At 27.1% G+C, this 13,002-nt stretch overlaps 1 long non-coding RNA gene across 2 annotated transcripts; it reads right to left on the bottom strand.

The window, feature by feature from the left end:
- Positions 1 to 9,661: 9,661 nt before the first annotated feature.
- Positions 9,662 to 11,533, bottom strand: LOC108840606 (uncharacterized). 2 transcript variants are annotated; one of them, XR_008937647.1, is made up of 7 exons: positions 11,268 to 11,533; positions 10,966 to 11,102; positions 10,748 to 10,878; positions 10,545 to 10,622; positions 10,377 to 10,452; positions 9,881 to 10,228; positions 9,662 to 9,789 (listed from the first exon to the last, which is right to left on the bottom strand). It is a non-coding gene; the product is annotated as an uncharacterized LOC108840606 (long non-coding RNA). The 2 variants fall into 2 exon arrangements; XR_008937648.1 differs by having other exon boundaries at positions 10,054 to 10,228.
- Positions 11,534 to 13,002: the final 1,469 nt, after the last annotated feature.

Raw genomic sequence — 13,002 nt, 5'->3', positions numbered from 1 at the left:
CAGATCCCAATTCATATCCACATTAACCTAGCCAAATCAATTGTCAATAACCAAAAACATAAACCGGATCCTAATCTCATCTTCACGTTGACGGAAACGAATCTTGCCCGTAAATTAATTTTATATTTTTATCACGTCAAATTTGTCTATTATTTTACAAATCAAAAATAGAATCATATTTTTAAAGTTTGTTCTAATTTAGTTTCTAACATTATGTCAATTCAATTATTTTTAACAAAGAAACATATAACTAATAGTTTTTCAAATTTGTTTTTCACTTTTATACACAATCACATGCAAAAAGTAAAATAGTATTAAAAACTAAACTTGCCATCATTTGCATTTGTCATGGAAAGTCACCCTCTGTCGATGACTTGAAAACCCGTTTTTTATAACAGATCCTTTTATCTTCTCTTATGTGTTTGCTTTTTGAAATTTTCCGCGAAAAAATCACCAATTTCACACAGTCAAATTTTGAATTGTGAGATGTGTCAAAAAGGATCTCTCTGATTGAATTAGAGACTTAAGATTAAGGAAATATTGGTGTAGAGAATCGGTTTCAGCATAATTTGCTCTTCTCCTTGACTTCTCTTTTGTATAGCTAAAGATAGGATAATTATGTGAATCAGTTGATGTACAACTATAACAAATTGGATCCTTGTGTGTTTAGCGATGTCTAAAGTAGAAGTTTTTATCATCATTTGACTTTGTTTTTTGCATTTTTATATTTATACCATTGTAGCAGTTTCGTGCCGTGATTTTTCATGGTAGATTTCGCTGTGTGCTCCATCTGTGAAATCTTTTATGGCTATCACCTTTTCTCTTTGTTAGCATCATGTTATTTTGTAACTTTTAATGTTCTGGTTTGTTGCGGTGGGGTCTTTTTCATTATGTTTTGGAAACGCCACTACTTGTTGCTTTCAAGATCTTTCTCTGTGTACATCTTAAAGATCAATATAGTATACTCTTTAACTTGTAATATTAATTGCGGCTGTGTTTATGGATGGTGTGTTTGTTTATGATAGATGGTTGTGTCCCTCGCTCCTTGTGTTGCAATTGTTTATGATGAAAGATTTGGTTGTGTCTTACCATTGCTTGTTTGTGTTTATGGCTGGTGTGTTTGCTTATGATAGATCTCGACTTGGTTTCTTAGTCATTGTTCAATAATACTCACCATCATTCCAGAAAGTTGTAACTCGTTATGTTTTCTTTTCTTTTTGTTCTTAGGAAATAATTATGTGATGAGCTGAAAAGAGAAGACTGAAAACAGTCATGTGCATGATAAAAAAATCCATAAATTTCACTTGTCATTCTCTCCATCTTACTGGTTTGGAAACAATATATTTTTACTTTCAAAATGCAGTCTCTACTCTATATTTCCTTTGCAAACGCTATAACTGCAAAATTGAATGATGAGTATATTTTTTTGCATATTTACATTTTTCTAGAGAATGCGCAAGACACTTATACCTAGAAATGAAGAAATTATGTGTGATGAAGCCATATGAGAAATATTTCATGTAAGTTGATTCTTCACTATTTGCATGTGAACTTATCCTTTTTTGTAACACTTTTTTTTTGTAACACAAATGTGAACTTATCCAAACATATTTTTTTGTATAGAAGAGGCTTTTACTATATTTTATGTAATATTTCTATTTCTCTTTACGATAGAAGTTTAATGTAAATTTTTAATTTTGTATATTTACTTATTCTAATTTTTTTACTTTTATATCAAATGATAATATTATGATATATGTTTAATGTAGTATTTCTATTTCTTATATTGTATGCTTGTTTTTCTTATAATGTTTATTTACTTATAAAAATATTTGGAAACAATAAAATTGTACAACTATACATTTTCAGATAGATGTTAATGTAGTTTTTCCATTTCATATATTGTTTATTTAATTATTAGTTATTTTCTTATATTGTGTATTTACTTATTCTAACTGTTTGGCTTTTTATCAAATCGTAATATTCTATTTACGATAGGTGTTTTAGTAAAATATTTCTATTTCTTAATTGTATATTAATTTACTTATTTTTTATTTTTCTCATATTGTATATTTACTTATTATAATTTTCTTGCTTTATATTGTATGCTTATTTTTCTTATATTGTATATTACTTATAAAAATATTTGGAAATAATAAAAATATAAAAACTATTTCTTATATTGTATATTTACTTATAAAAATTATAATTTTCTTGCTTAAAAATGTATATTTTTAGTAAATATACATTTTTATATTGTATATTTACTTATTTTTACTTTTTCTTATATTGTATATTTACTTATTCTAGTTGTTTTGCTTTTATACAAATTTTAATATTATGATAGATGGTTAATGTAATATGTCTATTTCTTATATTTCATATTTAACTATTATTTATTTTACTACATATTTTCAGATATATGTTGGATGTAGTTTTTCTATTTCTTATATTGAAAATTTACTTATTTTTATTTTTATCTTGTATATGTACTTAATTTAATTTTATTTCTTTTAAATCAAATTTTAATATTACGATAGATGTTTATGTAATATTTATATTTCTTATATTTTATATTTAATTATTATTCATTTTCTTTATATTTCATATTTATTTATTATTTTTTTAATAATGTCAGGTGGCATCTTTTGGAAATATTACATTTAGTTTCTTTTGGAAATAATAAGAATGTAAACTAAATGTAAAAAATGTAATACTACCATTTCTTATATTGTATATATTTTATTCTAATTTTCAAATTTATTTATTCACATTTTAAATATAAAATGGTAATAATACATTATGGATATTTTAATGTAGTATTTCTTATATTATATTCTTTTTCAAAAAAATAATAATCGTGACATGTGGTATCTTTTGGAGAATTTAACCCTAATGTGGACGCTCTATGGAGCCTCAAAAGGTTTTTATATTTTGTATTTAATTATTAGATCACTCCTTTATTCAATTTCCAAAAAACTTCAGCAATTAAACAATAACATTTCCATAATTTCTTTACACGATTCCATAATTAAAATGTAAATAAATTAAAAAGGCAAATATGCCACTTGTCCTAAAAATGAGCTATCCCTGTACTTATTTTTTATTTTTATCTTGTATATGTACTTAATTTAATTTTATTTCTTTTATATCAAATTTTAATCTTACGATAGATGTTTATGTAATATTTATATTTCTTATATTTTATATTTAATTATTATTCATTTTCTTTATATTTCATATTTACTTATTATTTTTTTTAATAATGTCAGGTGGCATCTTTTGGGAAATATTTACATTCAGTTTCTTTTTGGAAATAATAAGAATGTAAACTAAATGTAAAAAAATGTAATACTACCATTTCTTATATTGTATATATTTTATTCTAATTTCAAATTTATTTATTCAAATTTTAAATATAAAATGGTAATAATACATTATGGATATTTTAATGTAGTATTTCTTATATTATATTCTTTTTCAAAAAAAAAATCGTGACATGTAGTATCTTTTGGAGAATTTAACCCTGATGTAAACGCTCTATGGAGCCTCAAAAGGTTTTTATATTTTGTATTTAATTATGTAAAATAAATTAAAAAGGCAAATATGCCACTTGTCCTAAAAATGAGCTATTATTAAACGATGATGTGGACGCTTCCTGGTGCTTCAAAACTGTACTTTTAATAGTAAAGATTTACATATTAAATAGAAGTAATAACTTTTTTGTGTGATTTTTAATATGTAGCTTCTAAGTTGGACCGTTCATTAAAAAATTATTAAATAAATTATTAAAAATATATGGATTATTTTTAATATATACATTAAATATAAATAACTAATGTAGTAATTTCATATTTAAATTTAATATTTAATATTTAAAGTCAACATATTAATTTTTATACTTTTCACAGCAAACTAATATTAACCCTAACATATCACACATATAATTTTCCAAATAAAAAATAGTTTTGTAATTTTCTAAATTGCTCTTAAATTAACAAATACAAAATTTCAATAAATATTCCAAATTCAAAATGATAAATTCCAAACTTTAGAAAATATAAAATCATAGATGATAAAGTATAAATTTTTGAAATGCGACACATAAAAGACAAATTATGTTATAACAATTAAATGTAAATAAAAATGGAAGTTGTATATTCAGTTACGTCGTTGCATAGTTGTATAAATATTATTCTTTTGAGTTTTTAGCATTGTTAACCAACTGTGTTGGATGTTAGACCATCTCAATACATTTCTATTTTCTTTTAAGAAAATAAGAAATTTCATCATAGATATAATTTTGTTCTAACTTCTAATGTATATATCTTTGTAATAGTTAAATGTTAAATACTTGCGATGGAGGTAAAATTCATCACTATGAAAAAGGTATTCGAAGAGAATTATGGAGATGAGTTTGGAGATGAGTTGAAAACTCTCCTAAAAACAATCTTTGAGCGTTACTCAAAATATATAGAACAAAAAATGAATGATCATATGATCACAAAGATATATAATAATAATCTAGAAAATAGCATATAGTTGTATATATTTATGTTTTATGTTTGTTGATTTCTTGTTCGTTTATATCTAAAATATCATATGGTTGTAGATATTAATGTTTCCGGTTTGTTGATTTCTATGGTTCATCTTCATAAACGGATAAAATAATGTATCATCTATTACAAACAGAATATGTTTGAATGTTAAGAAATATACAATGAGTAATATGTGAGACAAATTTTCTCTGTGCACTTTATTAGTTCTTATAATATATTATCTATAAAGCCATGCATGATTCAAAAAGAACTACAAAACGTTCAACACTCAGAAGCAAATAAGCAGGTATATATTATAAAAGTAATGAACACAATATATATATATATATATATATATATATATTATTCGAGAAAGGATTTTGCGAAGATACTGTACATCAACTAAGCTTCCATGAGTAATTCAAAATTGAATCCATCGTGGTATTTGTCCCACCAAAACCCAAAAATATCGCCAGTCTTGAAGTTTCTTTTGGCGAGGATGGAACCCCAACCATAAAACTTGAAATTTCCATCGTGTTCTTTTCTCAGGGTATGAGTTGTTATGATCTTTGAATTGTAATCGACTAATGATGTATTAGATTTATAGTCCCTATCTACTTACGACTTTCTCTTGTATAAATACTGGCCATTGCCTTCATAATAAACCAATACGACTTACTACAATATTTACTTCTAAACCAGTTCAACTCTCCTAAACAAACAATCTTTGAGCGTTACTCAAAATATATAGAACAGAAAACGAATAATCATATGATCACAAAGATAATACTCTAGAAATTTTTCAAAAGAAATAATAATATTCTAGAAAATATCATATAGTTATAATGAATGTTTCCGTTTGTTGATTTCTTTATGGTTCATCTTTATAAACGGATAAAATAATGTATCATATTACAAACGGAATATGTTTGAATGTTAGGAAATATACAATCAGTAATATGTGAGAAAAATTTATCTCTGCTCTTTATTAGTTCTTATTAATATATTATCTATAAAGCCGTGTATGATCTCTTAAAGAATATCTCAAAAAGAACTACAAAACCTTCAGATCTCAGAAGAAAATAAGCAGGTCTATATTATAAAAGTAATGAACACAATATATATTATTCGAGAAAGGATTTTGCGAAGATACGGTCCATCAACTAAGCTTCCGTTAGTAGTTCAAAATTGAGTCTATCGTGATGTTAGTCCCACCAAAACCCAACAATATCGCCAGTCTTGAAATTTCTTTTGGCGAAGATGGAATCCCAACCATAAAACTTGAAATTTCCATCACGTTCTCTTCTCAGGGTATTAGCTGTTGTGATCTTTGAATTGTAATCGAACAGATCAACGAACTCCACCGCCTCATGTTGTGAGAATGCTGTACGATGACTTTTATTCCACCAATGTAATAAGTCGGGTTCCACCAACTCTTTTGGCATCGTTATCGTACCACTCGAGCCGGTGTCTGATTCTTTCAACGTTATCAGGATGTCAATTGGTTGCTTGGATTAAACGGCATGTCTGGACACTCCACAAGTCTGGCCATGATTCTTTGTTCTTAATTTGCTCGTAAACTCTCTGTATGGTTTGTATGATGAATTTGTTTATGGGTATGTAGGGATATATATATATATATGTAATAATAATGATTTTTGTGGGTGATTGTAGTAAGAGTTTGTGACTTTACAATAGTTACAATGCTGTGATTTTCTTCCATATATTTTATTCACATTTATTGAACATTTTCTATTTTAAAATCAACTATTTGAACAAAAACTTATATTTCTGTATAGTATTTCAGTTAATGTTTTGACAGATACTAATGATATATATATATAGATATTTTCTTATTCAGTTCCCTAGTATGTGTAATAGCAAAGTATATTTTGGATTTTGGTAGATTATCATTTACATAGTATAATTGCTAAGGTGAAATATATAAATTATTTACTTGATTCTTTCAACAATATCCAAGAAAAATTGAAAAAAGCATTTTTTTGTTAGACATCTGTTGGTGACTTATTTTACTGTATTAAAACATATTTATTACCTTGATATAATTATAAAATATTAAAACTTATATAATAATTATATACTTTATTGTCAAAAATAGGAATCATTGAAAAAAACTAGTAACAAAATCTTGATTTTTTTTCTCAATTCACTGAATCAAATCAAATGAAAGAAATTAAGGGGATGTGGCTTTAAAGTTTATAGGTGATATGCTTTTTTAACAAAATTATTTTTGAAAACTGCAAGCGGTAAAAATAATTTTAGAAATTATAAACTGCAAGCAGTAATATTTGTAGAAGTTGATTCTCACAACCAATATACATCCAAAAATTCTAACCCAAAACTTAAGTAAACCAATATCACCAATCATATCACATATATCACTAATTAATCTTTTTTTTTTATGTTGATGTAAGTAGAGGTTTTTATATCTGATATGTTTGAGTTTTAAGAAATGTTTTTATATCTGATATAGATCCGCTGAACCGGTACACCCGTACCTTGTAGGTAATTCGGTTTGAATTTAATGAAAATTTGTTAATTAGAAATCTGATAAAACCTCATAAAAAAGATCATTATTAACCAGTGATCTGATACGAGTGATCTGATAAAACATAAATTATGTGATAGTATTTTTATTTTATTAAATTAATCATATACTTTTTAATATATACAAACATGTGATTTTAAAACTTTGATGATATTTTTTATTATGTCATCTAAATAAAAAATATAATGACAATATAAGAACTTATTAATATGATCATATTAGTTTATTTTTGTTATTAATAACCTTTATAAGTTGGTATTTTTATTTTATTTTAGATTTATAATTTAATTTTATAATACATAGATTTAAGAAAATAATATTATGATGTCATTATGTTTTTGACTAATTTGGTTTATGAATATAAATTTAAAATATTTAAATTAAATAAAAGTAGCATATTTTATAAATAGGTGTAAACCCATTATCTATTGATCCATTAAAATATATATATATGCATGTCCAAAACCAAATGAATCAAATGCCATTAATGAATTTTATTAATTCTTTGTAAAAATAAGAGTATTTTTGGAAAAAAAAAATGAAATTTTCATTAATGATATAAAATGGGAATGATCCTGTTTTAATGATATAGACTAGATCATGACCCGCTCGATCGAGCGGGAGTCAATTTTTTTTTTTTATCTTTGTTTGTACTAAATGCTATACATAATTGTAACGTGTATTAATATATAATATTATTTTATTTGGCTTAATGATTTTTTGGTTTGCTATATAATATTTTGGTAAAATTAAGTCTGTGCTAGTTCAAAATTAATATTTGGTCTTACATATTTACATATCTGTTGGTTTTTTAAGGCTCATATAAGTTGCTTCTTCTTAATAATTTATGTATTTTCCTTTTTTTGTGCCTAAATAGATCGTTGAATGATGAATATAATGATTAGTATTTATGGACGAATGATGAGGAAGAAAATGGAATATACTCATTAAATGGTCTCGTTACCAATTAAGCATGAATAATAAATATTAAATCAAGAGATATGATTGCAAGATAGAATTTATGGTTAAAAGAATTTACTTGGAGAAGGGATGATTCCATAACGTGGCATTATATGGAAACGCTTCAATCGTAGTTTCTGTTACTTGGAGAAGGGTTTATTCTATACTAGGGTCGGCCCGCCCTACGGGCGGAGTAATAATTTAAATAGTTAGAATAAATATTTTTGATTTTGTTTAATATTGGTTTTTTATTTTAAAAAGTTTTTTATATTAGTATGAATTATTATTTAAATTGATTTTTATTCTTGATTTTTATTCTTAATTTGAAGTTTTATTCTGTTTCTATTTTAATGGTATAGAATTTTTGATTTGTTTGTTTAATTGAAGTTATCTAGTTTTATTCATTCTCTTATATTATTTGATACCGTATGTCTCGTATTCGATTATATAACTATATTTTTTATTTTTTACACAGTTGTGGATCTATGTTTATAGTTTCTTAGAATTCTTGACATAAATATTTAAAATACATTCTACATCTATTTAGTTACAATAACTTAACATATCTCTTTTATATAAAAAAATACATTTTTATTTTTGTACTTTTCTGTATTTTATTCTATTTTTCGTAACGATTATTTTGATTTCTTATTATCTATTAAATTTTATTGTAATATTATTTTCGTAAAAAAAATAATCTATTATGTATTACTATTTGATTATATTTTCCTTTATTATTTTAATTTTCTAATTTTGAGCTTCTGATAAAATTTGTAATTATTTCATAAGCTTTACGCTTTTATTTGCATTTGATAAACCGCGTAGACACAAAATCACTAAAAATCGTTTTTATCATTTTCTGAAGTATATGTATTTTAAATGATATTATGTATTGTGTGCTAAAATAAATTTACATTGATGGATTTTTTTGTAGATTGTAATTAAACTATTGACTAAAACGAACTTTTGGGTTACTAAATATTTTATAAATAATTTTAGTTAATAGAATAAGATGTTAAGGAATATAAGAGTATTTAATAAATTTTTAAAAATTATAGTGTCAAATTTTTAGACAACTTATTTTGATGAGGTTAACATCAGTAAAAAGGGTTAACCCACATTCACATATTCACATATTATAATATCTATTGTGATTATGAATATACTTTTATGATTATGAATATATTTTTACTCTTAGTAGCTTGTCATGTACTTGGTGTGTCTGAGTATCACTCATTGTATAAACATCGAAAGAAAAGTTTCAGTCACCCGTATCAAAAGTGAAAAATATAGAATTGAGAACGTTCAAGAGGCCAACATACGCCTGATGTTTGTATCGTTGTCAAGACTCTAAAGAAGAAGAAAGCTATTAGGTTTATAAAGAATTAACAACACAGAGCTAGAACCATTACAAAAACATGTTCTAGCATTTCATTCTCCTATAGCTTCCCATGCATCAATGACATATTACTTTTCTTCCTCTTCTATAATCATAACTATTGCCACTGTGCTGAGAGAATAAGTAGTTCATTTTTCCCAGTCAAAACAGACCAATTATCTTATGTGGAGATGAAATGAGGACATGTACTATATACTGGCTCAAGAATTGGGAAGAAGACGACCATTGTACATTGTGTCGAGTAGCTCACTGCACCAGGCCTTCTAATGAGTCCTTTGTTGTTTGGTAAACCTGTACCTAAACTGACCAAGCAAACCTTCCACCTGTTTGCAAACAGGAGGCACCAAATAAAACAGTGTTTACCAAAACCAAACTACATTACAAATAAATGTTGGGAAAGAGGGAGTGACAAACCGTAACAGTTTACATTTTCCTGTACCCCCACACATATCACATAATCATATAAACACATAAGGCATCAATGTTATGCTCTTGAATCTTTTTGAAGCATATCAAACGGAAACAGAGAATCGTTTCACATACGCAGTTAATCCGAAAGCTTTGATTAACTTAAGAGGTAACATTACCGGAGAGAGCTAGAATTCTTCTTCAAGATCCAAATTGGATGTGTACCTTCACTTCTTTTCTCTCTTAAGAGTTTCTCAGACTTCCGTATTATTTTCTCTGAAGAGGCACTATATATTTTGACCATAGCCTAGACGTGATGAACTTAGCCAAAGCACGTTCCACTTCCTCACTCACCTACACCAAACAAATAGACATACCAAAGGCCTTAACAAAACAAAACTGATTCATACCTAAAAATAGCTTAAAAGAACAAAGAAAACCAAGAATACTTGGTAAAACAAAGCAATTAAGAGAAAAGCAAAGAAAAAAAAACAGAACATACAACTCTGCGGAGGATAGGTTCCAGAGAGGAGCAGAGCTTCTGCAAGCTGTCAACTTTCATCGCCTCAACAATCACACTGCACCAACAGAAAAAGAGGTAATCTGATAGAACATAATTTTTTCTATCTAAAAAAAATCAAAGAAGATGAATGAATGAATACTAACAAACCTAGCAAGAGCAGGGCGCTTTCGCTCAGGCTTCTTTTCATCGTTGCTGTCGTCTAAGTTACTCTTCATTCTTCAAAATCTGTTAAGAGGAACAACAAAAAAAAAGCCTTAATTTTTTTATTTGTAAAAAAAAAATAAAAATTTAAATCCCTCCGACGAAGACTTCGCGTAGACTCTCTCAAGCAAAGCGATTAAGAAGTTTACATTTATTTTCCAGTGAGAGTAATTCGCCGGCGACGGAAATGATTGTGTTGCTTTTTGATAGTCTCTCCCGACAGAGCCTCTCCAGTCCTATGTAGTAACCCTCGATCTTTGTAGGAAATCATGAGATTTAGCTGCAACACAAATTAAAAATAAAACAAACCATTAATTCCATAAGCACTGCAATATCTATTACACATAACACTACAAACCTACTTTACCTCTTCTTCTTAACTTCCGAGCTTCGTTGATCTCACATGATATAGTACTGAAACCACGGCTTCAGATGTCCACGACACCAACCCCCAAAACCCTAGAAACTCCTTTGATGAAATCGATGGCGGCGGAGCAGTCTCTCCTTTGATGATGAAAATCGACGACGGCGGAAGATGAGAGAGTTGGTAGAAAGGAAGCGAAGGGTCGCAAGTTTGAGAAAACAAAAGAAATCTTAAAATAAGGAAGAAGGAAGAATGGAATAAAATTTACGATTGGAGAAGAGGAAACAAAGAATCACAACGCATACTGTTACGGAAATTGTATCGTCTCGTCGCGATCGAAGTGAGCGAAGACGCGAAGACGACGAATGACCAAGTCTACAATGATTAGGGTTTCGCTGGACCGGAGAGTAACACGGGCCTCAAATACAATCTCGAGCCAGAGCCCAATACACCAATACGCGGAGTTTCATTTACACGGACGCGTGTCACGCTCTGAAAGTGGGTATTTCCAACGTGGAATCTGACGTGGACATAGCGGGAGAGATAGAAAGCTTCTTTTATATATAAAGATTTCATTATATAATACGATTAAATTGTAGTTTCTGTTTCCGAAATAGATATCAATTTTGTATTGACCTTAAGAATATGAAGATATTATTCGCAATTTATTGTGTATTTGGAAGGTGATTTCGGGTAAAGATTTAGGGGGTGTATTCAACCGAGAGTTTCAAGTGATTTGTATTAAAATGACAAATCCACTGTTATTCAAACATGAATTTTAAAATTTCATTTAAAATCTACTGTTATTGAACTTGACATTTCGTAAAGTACTCTGAAATCCACTGTTATTGAAAATATTTTAAGTTGTGGAGTTTTAGGGGGGTGTATTCAACCGAGAATTTTAGGTGATTTGTATTAAAATATCAAATCCACTGTTATTCAAACATGAATTTTAAAAACTCATTTAAAATCCACTGTTATTGAACTTGACATTTCGTAAAGTACTCTGAAATCCACTGTTATTGAAAAAAATTTAAGTTGTGGAGTTTTAAAGTTTTGAGGTGATTTTAGGGTGTTTGGGTGGAGTTTCTTAGTTAAAAAAATTAAACTCAAATCCCATGGTTTTAGGTGATATTCTAGAGTAGTTTAACAAAAATCACATAAATCTCTGCAACTTATTAAAATCATCTAAAACTCCATTAAAAATCAAATCATATCAAATGTTAAATTGAATACACTCATCTTAAAGTTCTGAGGTGATTTTTGGGTGTTTGGGTGGAGTTTCTTAGTTAAAAAAATTAAAACTCAAATCTCATTATTTTAGGTGATATTCTAGAGTACTTTAACTAAAATCACTTAAATCTCTGCAACTTATTAAAATCATCTAAAACTTCATTAAAAATCAAATCACATCAAATGTTAAATTGAATACATCCCTCTTAGATGATGAATCAATCTTACAATAAGTGCTCTTTATCCTAGCACTGTATTTATCCTAGCACTTTATCTTATGGTATTTCAGTAATCAATCTTATACTACATAATATGTTAGTGTAATATGTTAGTGGATGTAGGTAGTTTATAATATAATAATGTTATATTTTAGTCGTATTTATGTAGCTTATAATATATAAGTAATATAAGAATATGCAATAAGCAGTATAAGGAAACATGTTAGGGAAAACAATGATGATGATTGTTATAAAATCGGATCATAAAATTAAATCATCTATGAGAAGGGTTTAATTAAATGGGGTTACAAAAACCACATTTAATAATAGGTAGGTTACTTTAACATTAATAGATGAGGTCCAACTTAAAAATCCACCTAGAAAAAAATTGTAATGTTTCTGTTTTAATAAGATAGATAGGTGATATGTTTTTTTAACAAAATTATTTTTGAAAACTGCAAGCGGTAAAAATAATTTTAGAAATTATAAACTGCAAGCAGTATTATTTGTAGAACTTGATTCTCACGACCAATATACATCAAAAATTTCTAACCCAAAAATTAAGTAAACTTGTATGATCGATCACCAA

Source organism: Raphanus sativus, chromosome 2, assembly GCF_000801105.2.
Source record: "Raphanus sativus cultivar WK10039 chromosome 2, ASM80110v3, whole genome shotgun sequence".
Taxonomy (NCBI): domain Eukaryota; kingdom Viridiplantae; phylum Streptophyta; class Magnoliopsida; order Brassicales; family Brassicaceae; genus Raphanus; species Raphanus sativus.
Note: the sequence above shows the minus strand (reverse complement) of the source record. Positions and strands in the feature narration are given on the sequence as shown.